Source organism: Nothobranchius furzeri, chromosome 12, assembly GCF_043380555.1.
Source record: "Nothobranchius furzeri strain GRZ-AD chromosome 12, NfurGRZ-RIMD1, whole genome shotgun sequence".
Lineage (NCBI taxonomy): Eukaryota > Metazoa > Chordata > Actinopteri > Cyprinodontiformes > Nothobranchiidae > Nothobranchius > Nothobranchius furzeri.
In genome coordinates, this window is record NC_091752.1 from 24,435,498 (window position 1) to 24,457,274 (window position 21,777).

The window sequence follows — 21,777 nt, forward strand, 5'->3', positions numbered from 1 at the left end:
GATCATCACAATCAGTTGATCTTTTGCTTCCCCAGTTTTTTACAATGTTTCTTATTTCTTGTTGATCTACTTTGTCAAGGAGAATACTATTGACATTTCTAGGTATTGTATTCATTGTATCGTGAATTATTGGTTTGCTTTCCACCAGACTCCTTCCTATATTTATAAAAAAATCATTGAATTCATTAGAAATGTCTTTAACTTCATAAATGTCTTCATTGTCCTTTACAAAGTAGTTTGGGAGTCTTGCATTTGTATTATCTCTGTTAATCACATTATTATTCCCCATGTAGTCTTGATGTTGTCTTTGTTCTTATTCAATAGCTCACCATAGTACTCTTTCTTCTGTTTTCTAATTATTGTTACTAATTTATTTTTATATTTTTTATATCTGTCTTCGGCTTCCTTTGTTTGTAACTTTAAGAATCTCATATACAGACTATTTTTTTGGCACATGCATTTTTAATTCCATTAGTCATCCATGGTTGGTTGTCCCTTTTACCTGTTATTTTAATTAATTTACAACTACTGTTAAACGATTTCAGCAGTATTTTCGTGAAGGATGTATATGCATTGTTCACATCACTGACATAGACTTCCGTCCAGTTCTGCATTTTAAGATCTTTATTTAGGTCCTCCAGGGCTTTAACTGATTTATTTCTTTTATAATTAATAAAATTATGTTTTATGATATTTTTATTGTTATTGTGATATTTAGACACTACGAAAATAGGTAAATGATCACTAATATCTGTCATCAATATCCCAGTTTTAACAACGTCCTCCTTTCTATTAGTGAATATATTATCAATTATTGTTGCACTTTGGGTTGTGATCCTGGTAGGTTTGTTTATCAAAGGAACCAAACCTAAACTATATATCATATCAAAAAAATCACTTGATGTTCTAAGAGCCACAGGATGTTCTAAGTTAATGTTAAAGTCCCCACACATAAACAATGTTTTGTTTTTAGTATGATCCACAAACTCATTTATTTTATCTGTAAATGACCTGATGCAAGAACCGGGTGCTCTATATACACAACTGATTATTATATTTTTTGATGTGTCATTGATAATTTCCACTGTTACCATTTCCATAACATTATCTTCCACCATAGTCATTTTCTTATCTAATTTACATTTTAAATCATTGTTAATGTACAGGGCAACGCCACCACCCCTTTTATTTATTCTATTTACAAAATGAAGTTCATACCCTTCTATTTGTACTTCAGTCATCCTTTCATCATAAAGCCAAGTCTCAGTAATGGCAATGACTTTGAATTTACTTTTAAATTTACCTAAATAGTCCTTTATTGTTGACATCTTGGAAACTAAACTTCTACTGTTTATGTGTATGATTGATAATGAATCATTGTTAGTTAACCCACTATTTAGCTGATCTTCTGCATAATAATTACTATTTATATTTAACTCAAATAAACTTTCGTCTATTTTACTGTCAAGTTCATATATTTTCTCATGGGAATCCATTTATTCTTTATGAATTCATTTGTACTTCCATATCCATTGTTAAACTGTTTCCACTATCCATTATTTAGTCAGTGCTACACAATAAATCATCTTTTACCCTGCAACACTTCCAGATCTTTCAACTCTTTGATCATTTTTGCATTTAGACCTTCTTGCTCTCTAATCCATACAACACCATTTCTTGTCCACGTGGCTGTGATTTTTTTTTGTTTTCTCAGCACCCTTGCTTCTTTGGCTATTGTTTCATTCTTTTTCGTCAGGTGTTCATTTATGTACACATTTGTACCTTTCAGTTTTTTTGCTTGCCTCAACAACTCATTTCTGTACTTCCTACTGGTAAATCGCACTATGATGACTGGTTTTAATTTGTCTGCCTTTCTCGGAAGGGTATGACAGATTGATATTGCATCACTTTGGATATGAATGTTCTTACTGTGCAAGAAGCTCAACACTTGTTGTTCTAGTGACTGGAGTTCTTCCTGTGGAGCATCCTCAGTTGTGTTTCTATCTCCAGTAACTCTGGCATAAGTCCTATGTCTTGTTTCCAAACCAGTGATCACCAAGTCATCCCTTCTGGTATACTGCTCCAGTTCATCCACCCTCTGTTCCAATACCATGATCTTCTTGTCCTTTTCTGCAAGCTTGAATTTCAGTGTCTTAACCTCATCCATTAATGACAGTAGTTGATCCTGTTGTACTGTTAGCTTAGACAGCTCGGCTGACATAAAATTCAATGATTTTTTAATTTCCTCCATATCTTCCTCGAGTTTCTCTGTTTTTCTAGGAGGGGCCATTGTATTAGGCTTACCTCTCTCTCAGTCCTGGTTGCCGGTGAATCTGGAGCCTGGAGCCCCAGGCTGAGCCTGATTGTTGGATCAGGTGGCTGGTATTGAGGTGATGGTGGAGGCTGGCTGCTGGGCGTGGAGGCTACTGGTGGAGCCTGGCTGCTGGGCGTGGAGGCTACTGGTGAGCCTGGCTGCTGGGCCTGGAGGCTGCTGGTGAGCCTGGCTGCTGGGCGTGGAGGCTACTGGTGGAGCCTGGCTGCTGGGCGTGGAGGCTACTGGTGGAGCCTGGCTGCTGGGCGTGGAGGCTACTGGTAGAGCCTGGCTGCTGGGCCTTGAGGCTGCTGGTGAGCCTGGCTGCTGGGCGTGGAGGCTGCTGGTGGAGCCTGGTTGATGAGCCTGGAGGCTGATGGTGGAGCCTGGCTGCTGGGCCTGAAGGCTGATGGTGGAGCCTGGCTGCTGGGCCTGGAGGCTGCTGGTGAGCCTGGCTGCTGGGCGTGGAGTCTACTGGTGGAGCCTGGCTGCTGGGCGTGGAGGCTACTCCAAACTTCTGGTCCCAAACTTGTTTAAAAACTTTTAAAATGATCAGACACCCCAATTTACAATTAATTCAGTACAAAATTCTACAGAGTACACTATACAGGTCATCGGATGTTCAAGATGGGGTTTGTATCATCTGAAACATGTACACACTGCACAAACAACATTCCTGACAATTACATTCACGCGCTGTGGTCCTGTCTACCTGTCCAGGAATTTTGGGGTAGAGTATGTGAAGACCTGTCAAAGTCTCTGAAATGTCATATCCCAACCACCCCCTCCCTTTGTTTACTGGGAAACCTGGACGATGTCCCAATTGAAACATCTTTGGTTCACGTGGTTCGGACTGCCATACGCATCGCTAAGAAAACTATCCTCTTGAATTGGAAAAATAGAGAAACTCTCTGCATTAACAGTATAGAAATCTTTTGTTAGATCATATTACACTTGATTTAGCCTCTGCTTCCACTTCAGATGAATCTCTCTGGGCTCCTTTGATCGGTTCCATCACATAGCGATGATGGTGGACCATTGATATTGTCCTGCGGGATGATGTGGATGGGGGGGTGGAGGGTCTGAGTTTGGAGTATCCGGATGTTCCCTGGAGGTGGGTTCACTGGGGGTGTCTGGGACTGGGGGGCCGTTGACCCCTCGGGAGGTGCTTGGGTTGCCTCGGGGGGTGGACTACTGGTGGTTGTGAATGGGGCCCCTTGGAGGTCTTGGCGGCGGCCATGGGTCACTGCCTGGCAGCTGCATTGCCCCTGAGCAGGTCTGGGTGGGGGCCTGGGGGCTCGGGGTGTGGGGATCTGGGCGGGGCCTTGGGGTCGGGTCCTGACATGTATGCTGCCGGGAAGAAGGCAGGCACATGCAGCAGTGCCTGGCCCGGGTTCAGGGACCTCGGTTAGACCTTGGCTCCTCTGCTGTCTCATCACAGGGGAGGGGGAGGTCCAGGAGGGGGAGGACCCAACCTTACCTGGATGTCCTATGTCTTATATATTCTGGAAGTTGTGCAAATGCAGGGATGGGCATAGATATTCTGCTGGGGTGGGGCTGGGTTGGTGCCCTCGGACTCCGTGAGGCTCTGCAATGCTGCTGCTTTGGGCCCTGGCAGGATGGGCTGGGGTCTCCATGCCCCGGGTGGCAATTTGACAACAGAGGTGCCTATTGGGGCCAGTGGGGGAGCTGGCTCCCTGGAGGGCTAAGCCCAACCAGCCATTCCTCCCCATCCCCGCATAGTTTTCTCCTCCTGCTCCCTCACATCATCACACAAACATGCACATAGGACCTTGGGGGGTGGACGAGACAGGGAGTCTAGGTATGGCCTCCATTTCTGCATTCCTGTGGCAACCTGCCCCCCAATTTTATTTGCACCTTATACACTTCCACCGAAGACATTCCACGCAAACATACACTTAGGGCCTTGGGAGTGAGCACATTCAATGGCACTTGGCAGGGGGATTTCTCAGCCTCCTCCCGAGTGCCGGTGCCCACTTCCAATTTTAAACTACACTTAGACACCGGGGGCTGTGGGTGCAAGTGGGGTGGTGCGGTGGCATCAGCTGGCATAGGCCAGACAATGCCCGCACTGCCCGCTCACCACAGCCATGGAATACACCTCATCAACACACAACACTATATTGGAGCAGGCAGAGGGAGACTAGGGGTCTTAGCACACCTCTGTTGTTGCTTGGCATCCTGGGGCTGGAGGCTAGGAGGGAGATCTGGCCATCTGGTTGGGGTCTGGGGTGGTGGGTTGCTGTGCTCTGCGTTGGGCGGGGGAGCCTGCTCATCAGCACTCCAGCAGAAAGGGTCAAACTCTGGGAACCGATGATGGTTGTACCCAATGTGCAGCAGTTCCGGGACCAGAGTGAATAGGGTGTGTATGGGGAGCATGAGTGGGTGTTCGGCGTGCATTTCTGTAAGTCCTTGATTGTATGTACATGTGTGAGCATGAGGGAGGGAGTGTGTGACTGTGTTTGTGTATGACTGTATATGTCAGGTGGGGCCTTTGAATCCTCTCTTCTCCTGGGACTTCTTTTTATGATATAGATCTTCGTCTCCCCTCCCCCTGCCACACCTGGTGTGGGGTGTGGTGCCTTGGTCTGCCTGAGTATTCGTGGCTCCCGGGTCAGGGGGGTTTAGATTTTTGGCATCTGCCTGACCAATCCCGGTGGCTGCCTGGTGGGTTCTGGGTCTCTGGGCTCTGCTTGGTCCCCAGCGAGGGTGGTCGCCCCTGGGTCCCGGGTCATTGGGTCCCGGGCTCGGCCAGCTAGGGGGTGGGAGGCTGCGGGCAGGCCTGTGGGCTTGCCGCCGATATCTCCCGGGACTCTGCCGGCTGCTGGTTGTGGACCCCCGGGGTGATCCTCTGTGCCTCTCGAGGGGGGCGGGGGCCTTTCTGGTTGCAGTCTCCTTGGGGTTCCTGTGTTCTGGGGCAGCGCCTGGATCTCTGGGACTTGGAGCTCCCCCCGTCTCCTACACATCTTTGGGGGTGGATCTGTGGTCCCTCACACTCTCTATTGGACGCTCCTATAGAGAAACCTTACATAAACACGTGCGTGTACACACACAGGTGCTCACATGGTGCTCTCAAAAGTATGGGCTTGGGCACGTTCAACACATGTCTTAAGGCTGTCGTTGCCACTAAATGCACTATGATTTATTATCGTGTGATTGTTCAGTTAAACAATGTTGATCTTATATTTCATCATCAGGTTGACACAGTATTAGCTTGCTCCTGATGTATTGTTGTGTGTCCCATTTTTTTCCTACTCTTTCTCTTTCTGCAGGTCTAGAAGCAGACTCTTGTTGATTATTGTTTATTTTTCTCCCTACCTTTTGTCTTTTCCTTTCTCTTTCACCTCTGACTCCGTGTCTGGTCAGAATTACAAAGCATTCAAAAACAACAACAATAAAGTTTTGAGTATCAGGCGTGACATTAAAAGCAGACACTTTGATGCTCCACCTGAGAGTAAATCTGTAAGGCTTGTTACCAGCATTCAGACATCAATTCTGTTTGCTTCACAGCCAGACAGGACACAGTAAAAAAAAAATAATAAAAAAAAAGATAATGCTGCAGGATTTCATAATTGTATCCTTCTCAGCAGCAGCACTGCAGGTGTAGCCTAGTGAACTAGACCAAATTCTTGCTTTGCAAATAATACATTTATTTAGTCTGGCTTGCCAGGCTACTGCAGGTGCTCTCCATGTCCAAAATATGCGTAAGCCAGGTCCTTAGTCAATTTAAAGTTGCGCACATTTTTCCGCTAAGTTTTCTTTGATAAATCCCAAAGTGTGCGTGGAAAGTTGCTTAAGCAGTTTTCCGACCCCATTTTGTGCGTAAGCAAGCTTGATAAATGAGACCCCTGACCTCTAGTGAATTGACAGAATCAGTCTTTCTAAACTTTCTTTTTATTTCATGGTGTGTTACTTTTATGAATCCTGACTCTGGCCCCACTGTAGGGTAAATCTGGCTGCAGAAACACTCCTGAGATGAAGTGTGTGTGTGCTTGTGCATGTGTCCATGTGTAAATCTCAGGATTTTTTGTAAAGTGGTTATTTGTCAGAATCAATGAAGGACAACAGATGTTTAAAAAGAAGATCAAGAGTGTAGACATCTGAGACCTGCTGATGAAAAACTCTTGCTGAGGAGAGAGAAGCAGCTCTGAAGTAAACAATTGAAGTGTAGGGGCAGTGCTTTTACTTTAATGCATTAAAGGCTATAAAGTATTTTCTCACTGATGTGGAAAACAAGACAAAGACAAGAAGTGTTGGTGATACAAAATAAAATCCAACAAGAAATCCAGCACAATAAAATAACAGGCAGTAGATAGAAACAATACCATTAACTCACTCGTTAATTATTCATAATATGGTGGAGAAACAATATTATTATTATTTATAATTGTTATTTTCTGTGTGGATCATTTGCTAACAAAACCAAAAACTCTTCTTTTACCTTGCAGACAGCAACACTTGTACCAGTGCAGCATGTTTGTGAACTAGGCTTTCTGTGATTTTCTCTTGTCTCTTCATTTCCACTCAGGTGAGTTTGTACCAAGCATGCCTTGGAGAGCAAGTCAGGGGTGCAGAGGGTCATGAGCATGCAGTCAGCAGTATTTGTGCAATTACCCTCAAGACCATGGGGAAAACAAGAGTTCAGCACTTTAAAGTACTAAGATTGTTTTTCTGCAGGAGAGCTTAATACTTGTTTTGCTGCTACCATCCAAATGACCAAATTTTGTTTGGATTGATGAAACGACAGTCATAAATCCTGGTGCTCACCTGGTCATTTGTTACCACCTGTCACTGCGTCAGATATGACTGTGGAAATGTGCTCGTTGAACAACAGCGAGTCCCTGCTCCGACTCATTCACTCACACAGTTAATGACTCACTTTTTCTTTTCAGTTCAATGTAACCTTGGTCTCATGTTCTCGGTACAAATCCGTTCATCTTAGTAAAGTTGCTAACGTCAATGAGACATTTAAGCTTATGGTTCTCGTGGGAAAAAGCTTGGGAATCAGAGCAGGAAAAAGGAAAAACCCTGTTCAAAAACAGCTTTTTTTGTTCTTTCGCTCTAAATTTTTACTGAAGAGAATTAGAAGGAGAAAAGTACCGTCAGGTGATTTATACCAACCTTTGTGTTTTCATTTTCTGTTCTGGCTCTGTTATATAAAACCTCACAGCCTTATTTGTCTTTCCCTCATGGTTTCTGTTTGTATGGTTTCCTCGAAGAGCAAATCCTCCTCTATGTTGTGATTAATTCAGGAAGGAGAGCTGCAAAAGAACACAAGATGGACTGCTAAGTGTGTGTTTGCAATAAAATCACTGGGGACCTTTAGCGTCTGCAGTTTTTAGTTATTTGCAGATTTAAATTGTCCTTAGAAAAACCTGTTCAGAAGATACACACGTTATTATATGCAACTGTTTACCAGAAAAGTTTAAAAGGTTATTAAGTTGTCAAACATGTTAAGCAGAGAAATAAAAGAGATGCAAAGAACCCAGGGGTAGAGCTTGGGAATGCAGCTCACACTGAGTTCAAAAAGGCCCCAAAAACCGGAGAATGACAGATTCTTATCCTAAATCATTATCTTCAAAATTTAGTAATCAGCCATGAGAAGGTGGGACGCCTCGCTGAATGTGATAAATGCTGGTGAATATCTTCTAGTGGCCCTCTGCAATCTCTGCCAATAAGGAAGTTCATGCACATCTTTGCAGGAGCAAAGAGGAATTATTTAATGTAGTTTTAAGAACGACTGACAGAAAGTCTCAAAGAGATCATGTGCACTTGTGTGTGTGTGTATGTGTGTGTGTGTGTGTGTGTGTGTGTGTGTGTGTGTGTGTGTGTGTGTGTGTGTGTGTGTGTGTGTGTGTGTGTGTGTGTGTGTGTGTGTTAAGGATGCAGAATCCAAACATTTTTATGCCATTTGCAGGCGCTGACATTTTATTAATAGATGGTGAGATGACTGGATCAGGCCATGCTCTTTACAGAACTAAACTTCAGGAACATGAGCAAAATATAAAAGTATAAAATAGTTATTTTACATAAAAGCATGTATTTGGTGAGTAGAATTTCATACTGAGGAAAAAAATGATTACAAATGTTGCTAAAATGCCAATAACAAAAACCTAAACATGATATTTGCTTTCCACATTTACATTTATGTATTTGACTCTGAAATCCAAACCTCCTATTGAAGTGGTTTGCTACTTTGTAGCCAGCTTTGCACAAAAATACAAATTCTGCATACTGCTGATAATGAAATAATGTTTTTCAGTCTTTATTTACTTTCACTCCACATATAACAATCAGTGAGAAGTTGTGCAAAATAAAAAGGAACATATCCTTTATTTTTATAGAATAAAGTTGACTTTCTTGTCATGGACAGAGACATGACACACAAACAAAGGGAGCAAATTAAACTGTAACAGTAAACAGTAACAGTTTATTTAATTCTGGTTCTGAGCTGGTGGGAAATTTTGCATAAAGTGTATTTAAAATTGCTGATATGTGTAATATCCTATTTTAGTGTCATCCTTCTGAGAAAGTCCATGCATGAAGTATGGCAAAAGATAGAGAAACTGCTAATTTTATGATATTTTTATTAGTTACAAAGTTCTATGGTTGATACAAAAATTCTTAATGAGGTTCTTTGAAGAAAATCAGTCTCACATAAAGCAATTACAGCAGTTTTATTCTTGACAGTTTCAGTAATAATAATAATAATAATAATAACAATAATAATATATCAAACATATAGCGCTTTTCAGGACACTCAAAGACGCTTCACAAAAAATGCAATAAACACATAATAAAACAAAATGAAACATAGTAAACAGACCAGGGGACGCTGGGTTGATCCTAAGAGAAGGCCAATTTAAAGAAGTGGGTTTTAAGCAGTGACAAAAGCAGAAAGAGAGACAGCATTCCTGATGTTTAGTGGGAGAGGGTTCCAAAGTGTGGGGGCAGCGGCTGCGAAAGCTCGATCCCCATGGTGCGTTGTTTTGTTTTAAAAGGAAAAAGGAGGTTGGAGTCAGCAGAATGGAGGTGCCGGGAAGGAGAATGGCGATGGGAAATTCCGTCAGATCGTACAAGGTTATTGAGGCATTTGTAAGTGATGAGGAGCAATTTGTAATGGATCCGGTATGGAACTGGAAGCCAGTGAAGTTGTTTGAGTACTGGAGTTATGTGGTCCCTGGAGCGAGTGTGGGTGAGTAAGCGTGCTGCTGAGTTTTGGATGTATTGAAGTTTTTGTAAGGCTGAGGAAGGGAGTCCGTAAAGAATGCTGTTACAATAGTCCAGTCTAGAGGTTATGAAGGCAAAGATGAGAGTTTGGGCAGTGGAGTCAGTGAGGGCTGGACGGAGACGGGCAATGTTGCGGAGGTGGAAGAATGATACCCTGGTGATGTTGTTGATGTGGGACTTGAAGGAAAGGGAGGAGTCAAAGATGACGCTGAGATTACTGACTGTAGAGGAAGTAGTCACTGTGAGACCGTCAATTTGTAGAGAAATATTTTGAACTGAGGACAGAAGACGTTTGGGACCAGTTATAATGAATTCTGTTTTGGAGCAGTTCAATTTGAGGAAGTTGGTGTCCATCCAATGTTTTATGTCACAGAGGCATCCTGAGATCGTGGAAAGAATGGCTGAGGTGATTGATTTGCTGAAGATGTAGAGTTGTGTGTCATCAGCGTAGCGATGAACGTGGAGACCGTGTTGGCGTATGATATGACCAAGGGGGAGCATGTAAAGGATGAAGAGGAGTGGCCCCAGCACAGAAGAAGAAGAAAATATCATTTCTATAGTGCCTCTCAAGATAAAAATCACGAGGCGCTTCACAAAAACAAAAAAATGTAAAAATATAAAAAAGCATTTAGAAAATGTTTAAAAATATATTTTAAATGAGCAAAAATCGGCAATTGTGATTTTAAAAAAATGTTAAGAAAGAGAGAGTGAATAGTAAAGAGGGAAATCAGTGGATCCTGAGGAAGGTGGAATAGGTGGGGAGAGCAGAATAAAGAGAGAGGGGTTGAAGAAGGTCACACAAAAGCCAGCTTGAACAAGTGAGTCTTCAGCTGCTTTTTAAAGGAGACCACTGAGTCCACTTATCTCAGGCTCAGGGGGAGAGAGTTCCAGAGTCTGGGGGCCACAGCAGCAAATGATCTGTCACCTTTGGTCTTTATCCTGGTGCGCTGCACAACCAATAGGCTTTGATCACTGGACCTCAGGGACCTGCTGGGGGTGTAGGGACTAAGAAGATCACCAATGTAAGATGGTGCTTGTCCATGTAAGGCCCTATAGACCAGAACCAGGATCTTGAAATGAACCCTGAAGTTGACTGGCAGCCAGTGAAGCTGGAGGAGAAGCGGGGTGATGTGGGTGTGTTTGGAGGACTCGGTCGGAAGCCGAGCACAGGCATTCTGAACCACCTGTAGACGGTTCAGGGAGGCTCTGCTCAGACACGTGAAAATAGAGTTACAGTGGTCTAAGTGTGAAGAGATGAAAGTGTGGATAACTGTCTCAAGTTCAGAGTGGGACAGAATGGGACTCAGCTTAGCAATGTTCCTGAGATGGAAGAAGGAAGAGCGAACAAGAGATCTGACATGAGAATCCAGGGTGAGAGCTGGGTCAAAGGTCATGCCAAGATTCCTGACAGAAGGTTTGGTGTGGGAAGCAAGCTGACCAAGAGAGTCTCTGACTTTTTGGGAACCAGCTTGTCTGGGGCACAGATGAGGATCTCAGTCTTATCTTCATTCAGCTGTAGAAAGCTCCCAGCCATCCAGGTTTCGATAGAGTCTAAGCAGGTGTGTAACAGCTGCAGCTTAGACATCTCATGGGGCTCAAAGGAGATGTACAGTTGGATGTCATCTGCATAAAGATGGTAGGAGATTCCTTTGAAGGAGCTCAGGTTGTGCTGAAGAGGAAGCAGATAGAGGAGGAAGAGCAGAGGCCCCAGCACAGAACCTTGTGGAGCACAGCAGCCCTGGGAAACACCGTGGGTGGCAGGGGCAGTGTGTGAGGTGCAGTTGTTGACATAGACTTAGTGGTGGCAGTTGGAGAGGTAAGAAGTGAACCAGTTGAGTGCTGAAGCTATAATACCAATAGATGATTGAAGGAGGATGGCCTAATCAAAGGTATCGAAAGCTGAGCTGAGGTCAAGGAGAAGAATGGTGAGGGAACCAGAGTCAGAATCAGTCAAGAGGTCGTTGGTTACATTCAGTAAGGCAGTTTCAGTGCTATGATGAGCACGGAAGCCGGATTGGAAAGTTTCAAAGAGTTGGCAGGATTGTAGGTATTGCTATAGTTGAGTGGTGACTGAGCGTTCCAGGATCTTTGAGAGTAGTGGGAGGTTAGAGATGGGTCTGAAACTATCCATAAAGTCTGGGTTCAGACCGGGTGTTTTCAGAATGGGAGAAATGGAGGCAAGTTTGAGTGAAGGTGTGACAGATCCAGTGGTTAGGGAGATGTTTATGCTACTGATAATGAGAGGGGAGAGAGGGAAGACAGGTTTTGATGAGGGGAGAGGGGATTGGGTCTAAATTGCAGGTGGTGAATTTCATGGATGAGAGGAGCTTGGTTAAGTCAGGTGGGGTGAGAGTTGTGAAGGTGGAGAAGTAACAGGTAAGTGGTTTGTTAAGTTTGGGTTCCGTGGTAGAGCCAGTATACAGAGAGGAAGCAATCTGACTGTGAACTGATGCGATTTTTGAATGGAAATGGGTCAAGAAATCGTTGTGTGATGTTAAGGTGGTTGAAATGTTGTCCTTAGGCCGGGATAGTTTGCTGAAAATGGAAAATAAGATGCGGGGGTCGGATGAATTGGATTGTCTCGGAGTAGAACTTAGAACGGGCAATTTTGCAAGCTGTTTTTTACATAGCGGTGTGGTGTTTGTAGATTCAGTACCTTCCAGAACGAGCCATTTTGACCAGTGCTCTGTCCTTTTAGCCCACCCATCCTCTGCTCAGGCTGCTATATGCTGAGAAGCTCTAATATCTGAGAAGGATTTGGATTAAGCCACTTTCCTTCAGTCCTGATGAGGTGGTTCTATTCTGGTTGTGACATCACAAATGGGGACATTTAGAAAGGACTTGTTTTAGGCTCATAATTCCACACTAATAAAAAGAGGATGGAAGACTTTTTGCATGTGTTGAGTGTTTATAGAGGCAGTAGAGTTCCACATGGCAGCAGAATAGGGTGCAAAGTATTTTTTTTACATAAAATGTCTTCTTTAAATGTAAACGTTCTTCATCTGCAAGTATTTCTTGACCAAAGCTCCATTCAGAGAGGTTAAAGGGCAATGTTGTATTGCAAGCCGCAGACCACCATCCTGACACAGTAACTGACTGGAATATGGGAGGGTTCCATTTTCCAGTCAGGATTGACAAAACTCCTCGGAGGAGAAGTTAAACATTTTGAGAAACCAAAGTTGCCTTCATTTGAACCCTTTTGGACTACCGTGACCTGGACGACTGAGAACCCTCACCAGCATTTAGTTGCTTCTTATTTGTTCTTACAATTTATCACAATTATAAATGTGGTCAAATTACTTGAAAGGGTTTTAAAATTCAATGACTGGGTCTTGGATTTTAGTCGGGACTTATGCAGACAGAATTCCGATTTTCTGACTTGGTCACTGCCTTTTTCCGCTCACATTACATAAAGCCCAATGATAAAAAGAACAATCATGCATTCAAGCCAGGTTTTTCCTGGAGTCATTGTTACATTTGCTTGTTGAAAGAAGCCGTCTTCAGCCAGCAGAAAGCAGCTTGGTTTTAAATAAAGTGTCCAACCTCTTTGGCAAATTCCTCGTCTTCACCCAGAATGTTTAGAGCTCTTGTCCTGATGAACAATGCAGCATCTTCAGACTCAGAGTTAAGATAAATGCAGAACTGATGCTAAGCACACTCTTCTATAAATCATCAGCACAGATTTACACATGCCTTTCGTAGAGGCTGAGCCATTTAGATGTTTGTTCTGCTGCATCCTTCTGAAGCCCTAAAAGCCTTTTACAGTCATACAGAATCAGCACCAAGACAGATCCAGTTGTTTGCTGTAATGAATTTCGTCCACAATACTTTCAGTTTTTATGATCTGTGCACAAAAAGTTGCAATTAAACTATTTATTATATTCTTAATAGTCCAAAGGGGTTCCAATAAGGGCAACAGGACTTATTTTGTTTCTTAAAGAGATTTTGCTTTTCATCTGAGGAGCTTTGTCAGTTCTGACCGAGATATGGGAGGGTCAAGCTTATAAACTGTAGCTTTCTGCTGTTGCTTAACAAGCTGAAACTATCTATGAATAGATTAACCCCCTTGAGGAGTTGCTAAAGTCGTTAGGGTGTATTGTCTGGAAATGGTTGTTGTGATTAGATGCAGGAGGGTCAAAACAACCATTCCTACACAATACGCCCTAACGACTTCAATGACGAAAGAAGTGCAGTTGCCTTCATTCAAACCCCTTTGGATTACCAAGACCTAGATGACTGAGATCCACCAGCATTTATTCCTAATAATTATTATTTGACTGCATTAGATTCAGGAAATGAACGAATGAGTGAACATTTCAGCTGAGCATGTTTTCTGTGCCTCTCTGGAGAGTTTGACTTCAAGTCACGTCTCCTATCATTCAGTTTGGAACTTATCTAAAAAGAAGGCCACACTTCATTTCAAATCAGTTGAGCACAGGCTGTAGACTGTTCCAACTGCCTCTGAGACTGGGAGCATGAACTTTTAGACAAACGTGTCAAATTAAATAAGAAGTGCAGCGTGCACTTGGAGAAGGAATTAATCCCAGAGAATTAGTTCTTGTACTGTAACACAAAAACAAGTACAAGGTGACCTCAGAAATATACTGGAAGAGCTGGTTCTGAGCAAAACCAAAACCATCTCCAAATCCTCTGTTTACAGAAATTGAGCCATTTTTGTTGAAACCTTTGAAGCATCTATTTTTATTTTAGTTTAGACACGTATTACTTCTGGACAATATCATGCATGATTTATTTAATTGCTAGTATTGTTTTCTGATCTTGTGCATTTTGAATTGAAATGTCAGAAACATAAAATGCTCATAAAAACACAGTTTTTAACACAAGTTTGTGAAGCAGACCGTTTAATTCTCAGTGAAGCTGTTAAATCTCAAGTTCTTACTGCTTCACCACATTCAGCATGAACAGCTCACTTTGAATTCACAATAAAATGTTCTGTTTCTGTCTGAAGGATTTTCCAGGGTTGGACCACATTATTTCAATGTGAAAGAGGCTGCTTTTTGTCCTACTTCTGTAGATTTCTCTTTGAATATGTAGCAAAGAAATTCCTACATTTAATTAGAAACCATAAAATGTGAGATATCACGAAGTATGAAATATCACCTTAATGGATCTTAAAAGTAAATTTAATCAGGAGATTGGATCTTTTTATTGCAGGGATTGAGCAACACTTCGTATTAACTTCAGGAAAAGAGAGTGAGTCAAGTTTTAAAAGTTTAAAGATTTATTACTAAACAAATTAAAACTAGACTAACTTTAACACTAGGTGTATGGTGTAACTAAGGTGAGGTAAGACTGAGAATGGTGTAGGGTGGAATGTTGTTCGGAACCAGCAAATCCGGGGAAACAATTAGTTCTGTTCAAGGTCAAGGTAACTTTATTAATACCCGCAGGTAAATTTGATTTGCCATGTGACACGAGAATTAACGCCCAGTTACACACACAGTCACAAAAAATACACACATCAATAAAAATATAAAAACAATACATGAATAAATAAAAATAAAGTAAAGTAAAATAGCCACGCCAGACTTATTTCTCATTGAGAATTGTTTCTGCCTCAGGAATAAAGTTCCTTTTATACCTCTTGGTCCTGCACTTAGGCACAATAAATCCGTCCTGATGGCAGGAGAGCAAACTGGGCATGCAGTGGGTGGCCGTGTCCCTAACAATAGCTTTGGCAATTCTCTCTACCTGCCCACTGTGCAGTTGTGCCACACTTTTCACTTGTTTTCCAAGCAGACTACCGGACCACTTTACTATCCTGTTCAGCGTTTCCTTTTGTTTAAGATTTGCCTGACCAAACCATGAGGCTAAGGAAAAGGATAAATCACTTTCAATAAAAGAACAATAAAACATGGACATTATAGTCCTGTCCACATGGAATGAGGCCAGTTTTCTAAGGCAGTACAAACGCTGCTGGCCTTTCTTACCCACAGCATCACAGTTTTCCTCAAAGTTCAGCTCCCTGTCAATAATTGTCCCCAGATATTTATATGATTTCACCTGCTCAATAGTTTGACCTTTGATTATGGAAAGATCATGCTGTTGTTGAGGCTTCCTTCTAAAATCGATGATCATATATTTTGTTTTAATTACCTTAAGTTGTAGATATGATTCATCACACCAAGAGATAAAATCATCAAGAACAGGTCCATGGCTGTATTCCCCTTCTCTCAGGAGACTTACAACTACAGAATCATCAGCATATTTAATGATTGTCCTTCTCTCATGTTTACTTTGGCACATGTTAGTGTATAAAATATACAACAAGGGGGACAAAACACAGCCCTGGGGAGATCCGGTAGACACCGTTTTCTTATCCGACAGGGTACTATTCACTCTGACCTTTTGTGTTCTGTTGATCATAAAATCTAGTATCCACCCAAGCATGCTTTTACTCAGGTGAAACTGTTCCTCTAGCCTATTAACCAAATTATGAGGCTGGATTGTATTGAAAGCGGACGAAAAGTCCACAAATGGGCCATTCCCATCTGTACCGGGTCGGCCCGGGCCGGGTAGCGTAGGTTGTATACATGTCTGGGTGGCCTGGTATTTTTCCGGGCCAACCAAGGCTCATTCTCAGCCCTCTTCTCGAGGGGGTCTGCTTCAGGCCGACCAGGGCCAACACACCCACTGCTGACAGCAAATTCACACCTTCCAATAGAGCAAGCCTCTGATTGGTGGGTAGAATCAGCCCACATGGGCTTAAGGCAAGGATGTGTGGAATCAACCGGGCCAGGCTGGGGCCGACTGGCGCTACCCGGCCCGGGCCGACCCGGTACAGATGGGAATGGCCCAAAAGAGTAGTCGAGCATGAGTTCCTACTAGGTCCAAATGATGAAAAAGCATGTCCAACAGAGTGACCGTAGCATCCTCCACACCCCTCCCAGCCTGATATGCAAACTGTAGAGGATCCAGTAGTTGCTGTGTCTGCTTTAAAAGCTCGCATCTAACCAGCTTTTCAAAGATTTTCATTAAAATTGAAGTTAGAGCAACAGGGCGGAAATCGTTTAAAATACCTGGATGTCTCACCTTAGGAATCGGTACAATTTCTGCATCCTTCCATAGTTTAGGGACCTTTTGTAACCGTAAAGATTCATTGAAAATGTGGTGCAGTATAGGTGTCAGCTGGTATGCACAGAATTTAAGTAAGCGGCCACAAATGTTCACTGTTGGGAGTGAAGATGATGTTTCGCGCTAGGCTTGGCTTGGAGATTTATAACACACATTGAGACGCCATTCTGCCGGTCTACGTACCCTTGGCGGAAGTCCCCGTCTAGATCAGGAGGTGTAGAGGTCCAGCCTGGACCTTTCTGGAGCCGAAGCCTGTAGCACAGCCTCGACTGCCGACCAGTCCTGTCTTTGAGATGCTCCCAGGTCACAACAGTTTTATTGGCATCTAGCGAGACCCAAAATGGGGTTGTGATGATTCAGCTTTTATTCTGAAAGGAACCGTTGCAGCAGGTGGAACAGCAACAGATTTTATCCAGCTTGTCGTTGGTTCTTTCGGCTGAAGAGGAAAGTTACGGATTGGCCACTCCGACAACCTCTCTAGGAAGCTTTGAACTCCCGTTAAAGATGACGTGGGCATGGTTTTATAATGTGGTTGTTTTGATTTACGGTCGAATCAAAAAGGGACAGCTTTACCAAGCACCACCAAAACCACGCCTCGCATCCGACCTGGAAGGTTCTGAATGGATCAGTAAAAGCAATGTGTCATGTGACTTTTTAAGCATTACATGTAATAAGTCTCTAGTGGAAACATTTAAAGTTCGTCTTTGTCTTCCTCCGCTTATCCGGGTCCGGGTCGCGGGGGCAGCATCCCAATTAGGGAGCTCCAGGCCGTCCTCTCCCCGCCCTGGTCCACCAGCTCCTCCGGCAGGACCCCAAGGCGTTCCCGGACCAGATTGGAGATGTAACCTCTCCAATGTGTCCTGGGTCGACCCGGGGGCCTTCTGCCGGCAGGACATGCCCGAAACACCTCCCCGGGGAGGCGTCCAGGAGGCATCCTGACCAGATGCCCAAACCACCTCAACTGGCTCCTTTCGATCCGGAGGAGCAGCGGTTCTACTCCGAGTCCCTCCCGAAGGTCCGAGCTCCTCACCCTATCTCTAAGGCTGAGCCCGGCCACCCTACGGAGGAAACTCATTTCGGCCGCTTGTATCCGCGATCTCGTTCTTTCGGTCATTACCCAAAGCTCATGACCATAGGTGAGGATTGGGACGTAGATCGACCGGTAAATCGAGAGCCTGGCTTTCTGGCTCAGCTCCCTCTTCCCCACGACAGATCGGCTCAGCGTCCGCATCACTGCAGACGCCGAACCAATCCGCCTGTCGATCTCCCGATCCCTCCTACCCTCACTCGTGAACAAGACCCCGAGATACTTAAACTCCTCCACTTGAGGTAGGACCTCTCCCCCGACCCGGAGGTGGCAAGCCACCCTTTTCCGGTCGAGAACCATGGTCTCAGATTTGGAGGTGTTGATCCTCATCCCAGCCGCTTCACATTCGGCCGCGAACCTACCCAGCAAGAGCTGAAGGTCAGAGCTGGATGAAGCTAGGAGGACCACATCATCCGCAAAAAGCAGAGACGAGATTCTCCTGCCACCAAACTCGACACACTCCACACCACGGCTGCGTCTAGAAATTCTGTCCATAAAAGTGATGAACAGAACCGGTGACAAAGGGCAGCCCTGGCGGAGTCCAACCCTCACTGGGAACAGGTCCGACTTACTACCGGCTAGGCGGACCAAACTCACGCTCCTCTGGTAAAGGGACTGAATGGCCCTTAACAGAAAGCCACCCACCCCATACTCCTGGAGCGTCCCCCACAGGGTGCCCCTGGGGACACGGTCATAAGCCTTCTCCAAATCCACAAAGCACATGTGGATTGGTTGGGCAAACTCCCATGCCCCCTCCATCACCCTTGCAAGGGTATAGAGCTGGTCCACAGTTCCACGGCCAGGACGAAAAACACATTGCTCCTCCTCTATCTGAGATTCAACTATCGATCGGACCCTCCTCTCCAGTACCTTGGCGTAGACCTTTCCAGGGAGGCTGAGGAGTGTGATCCCCCTATAGTTGGAACACACCCTCAGGTCACCCTTCTTAAAGATGGGGACCACCACCCCGGTCTGCCACTCCCTAGGAACTGCCCCCGATGACCACGCAATGTTGTAGAGACGTGTCAACCATGACAGCCCTACAACATCCATAGCCTTGAGATACCCAGGACAAACCTCATCCGCCCCCGGAGCTCCGCCGCTGTGTAGTTGTTTGACTACCTCAGCAACTTCTGCCCCCGAGATCGGACAGTCCATCCCCAGGCCTCCCAGCTCTGGTTCCTCCTCGGAATGCGCATTGGTGGGATTGAGGAGCTCCTCAAAGTATTCCTTCCACCGTCCGACTATAGCCTCAGTTGACGTCAGCAGCTCCCCATCCCCACTGTAAACAGTGTGAGCGAGTTGCTGCCTTCCTCTCCTGAGGCGCCGGACAGTTTGCCAGAACCTCTTTGGAGCCGATCGATAGTCTTTCTCCATGGCCTCACCAAACTCCTCCCACGCCCGAGATTTTGCCTCGGCAACTGCCACTGCTGCACCCCGCTTGGCTATCCGGTACCTGTCTGCTGCCTCCGGAGACCCACAGACCAGCCACGCCCTGTAGGCCTCCTTCTTCAGCCTGACGGCTCCCCGAACCTCTGGTGTCCACCAGCGGGTACGGGGGTTGCCACCACGACTGGCACCGGCCACCTTACAACCACAGCTAGCAACAGCCGCCTCGACAATCGCAGAGTGGAACAAGGCCCACTCGGACTCAATGTCCCCCACTGCTCTCGGGACGTGGTCAAAGCTCTGCCAGAGGTGGGAGTTGAAGACCGTCTTGACAGGTTCTTCTGCCAGGCGTTCCCAGCAGACCCTCACTATGCGTTTGGGTCTGCCAGGTCTACGCGGCATGTTCCCTTGCCATCTGATCCAACTCACCACCAGGTGGTGATCAGTTGACAGCTCCGCCCCTCTCTTCACTCGGGTGTCCAAAACATACGGCCGCAGGTCAGATGATATGACTACAAAATCTATCATCGACCTGTGACCTAGGCTGCCCTGGTACCAAGTGTACCGGTGGGCATCCTTATGTTCGAACATGGTGTTCGTTATGGCCAAACTGCGGCTTGCACAGAAGTCCAATAACAAAACACCGCTCGAGTTCAGATTAGGTGGGCTGTTCCTCCCAATCACACCCCTCCAGGTCAAGCTGTCATTGCCCACGTGAGCATTGAAGTCCCCCAGCAGGACAATGGAGTCCCCTGATGGAGCACTATCTAGCACTCGTCCCAGGGACTCCAAAAAGGGTGGGTACTCTGAACTGATATTTGGCCCATAAGCACAAACAACAGTCAGGACCCGTTCCCCGACCCGAAGGCGCAAGGAAGCTACCCTCTTGTCCCCCGGGGTAAACCCCAACACACAGGCAGAGAGTCTCGGGGCTAACAAAAAGCCAACCCCAGCCCTCCGCCTCTCACCCGGAGCAACTCCAGCAAAGTAGAGTGTCCAACCCCTCTCCAGGTCTCGGGTTCCAGAGCCAATGCAATGTGTCGAGGTGAGTCCGACTATATCTAGCCGGTACCGCTCAACCTCTGCCACAAGCTCCGGCTCCTTCCCCGCCAGCGAGGTGACGTTCCATGTCCCAAAAACTAGTTTTCTTGTCCGGGGATTGGACCGCCAAGGCTCCCGCCTTGGTCTGCCACCCGATTCGCATTGCACCGGACCCTTCATGTTCCTCCTGCGGGTGGTGGGTCCACAGTTGGACGAGCCCATGTATCCGGTTCGGGCTGGGCCTGGCCGGGCCCCATGGGCGAAAGCCCGGCCACCAGGCGCTCGCTCACGGGCCCCAACCCCAGGCCTGGCTCCAGGGTGGGACCCCGGTAACCCTCCAGGCCGGGTACTCCAACTCTTCGTTTTAACCGCCATGAAAGATCCTTCGAACCGTTCTTTGTCTCACCCTTTAAAGTTATATTACTTATTAAATTCTATAGGATTATAATATCAAGTAATTTATATTTTCATTTCACAGATTGGTTCACATCAGTGGCGGTGCCAGGGGGGTGCTAGGGGGCGCTATAGCTTCCCCTGGATTAGTCATTGCACCCCCATAGCACCCCCAAGTAAATATTAGATTTATTTTTTTACAATTTAATTTTTAGTTAATGTGTGGATGTGATAATATTTAACATATAAAACAAAAATAACCAGTAAATTATCATATAGATAGTAAAAATCTAAACCAAAACGGGAAATTGATGTTAACCTTTGACCTCATTTTCCACCTGTGAACGAGTGAAAGGTAGAGCTAGTGGTAAAATGGATCAGTTTTTGTTGCCCACATTTCCACGGGTTCAGTCAGAAACGAACGAATCTTTGGAAGTGATCTCAGACCCACAAAAACCTACGGATCTGGATGAGGTGAGTCAACCCTCAACCGCCGCAGCAGTCCAGGGTTTTGCCGCTGGAAATGCTAACGCTAATGTTAACCTTGCAACACTATAGGTGGTTTTCTGTGTGGCTGTATGTGTTTAGTATTTCATGGAAAAGTCAGCGGTTAAAATCCAAACTTAGAGGCCATATTGTTTTTCTTGAGGAGACCACAAGAACCATCTTTTTTAAATTACTTTACAAGGAAACTCATTACACTGAAAATCTAACAAACATGGGCGGACCTTATGGACCATTTAGTGAATTTGATTTAAAAATCCAACTGCTAAAGATGTAGATGGCAAAAAAGAGAAACTGCTTAGGAAGAGGGTGACTCGCATTTTCCAAGAATTGCTTTTTGTAGCATCTGATAAGACTCAGCCTGTGCTCATTAAACTGGCAAAATAAGATGGAGCCATATTGTATTTGGCATGTACCTGCAAAGTATACCCTTCAATTTATTGATTACTTCATTTCATCTTCATATAGAAGACTCGGGAGAAAGCATTTCTAGATTCAAACAGTATTGGACCGACTGCAATCTGTAAAGCTTTTATAAATACCTGTCACACACCTCATACATTTTTAGTTAAAGGTGCCGGGTGTGAGAATAAAGTAAAATGACATTCTGTGCTCAAATTTGGTTACGGCAACCACTCTCTCACTGTTTCCTGTGTTTCATGGCTGTTGTCAGTTATGGATCAGCACCAGAAGATGAGTCGTACAC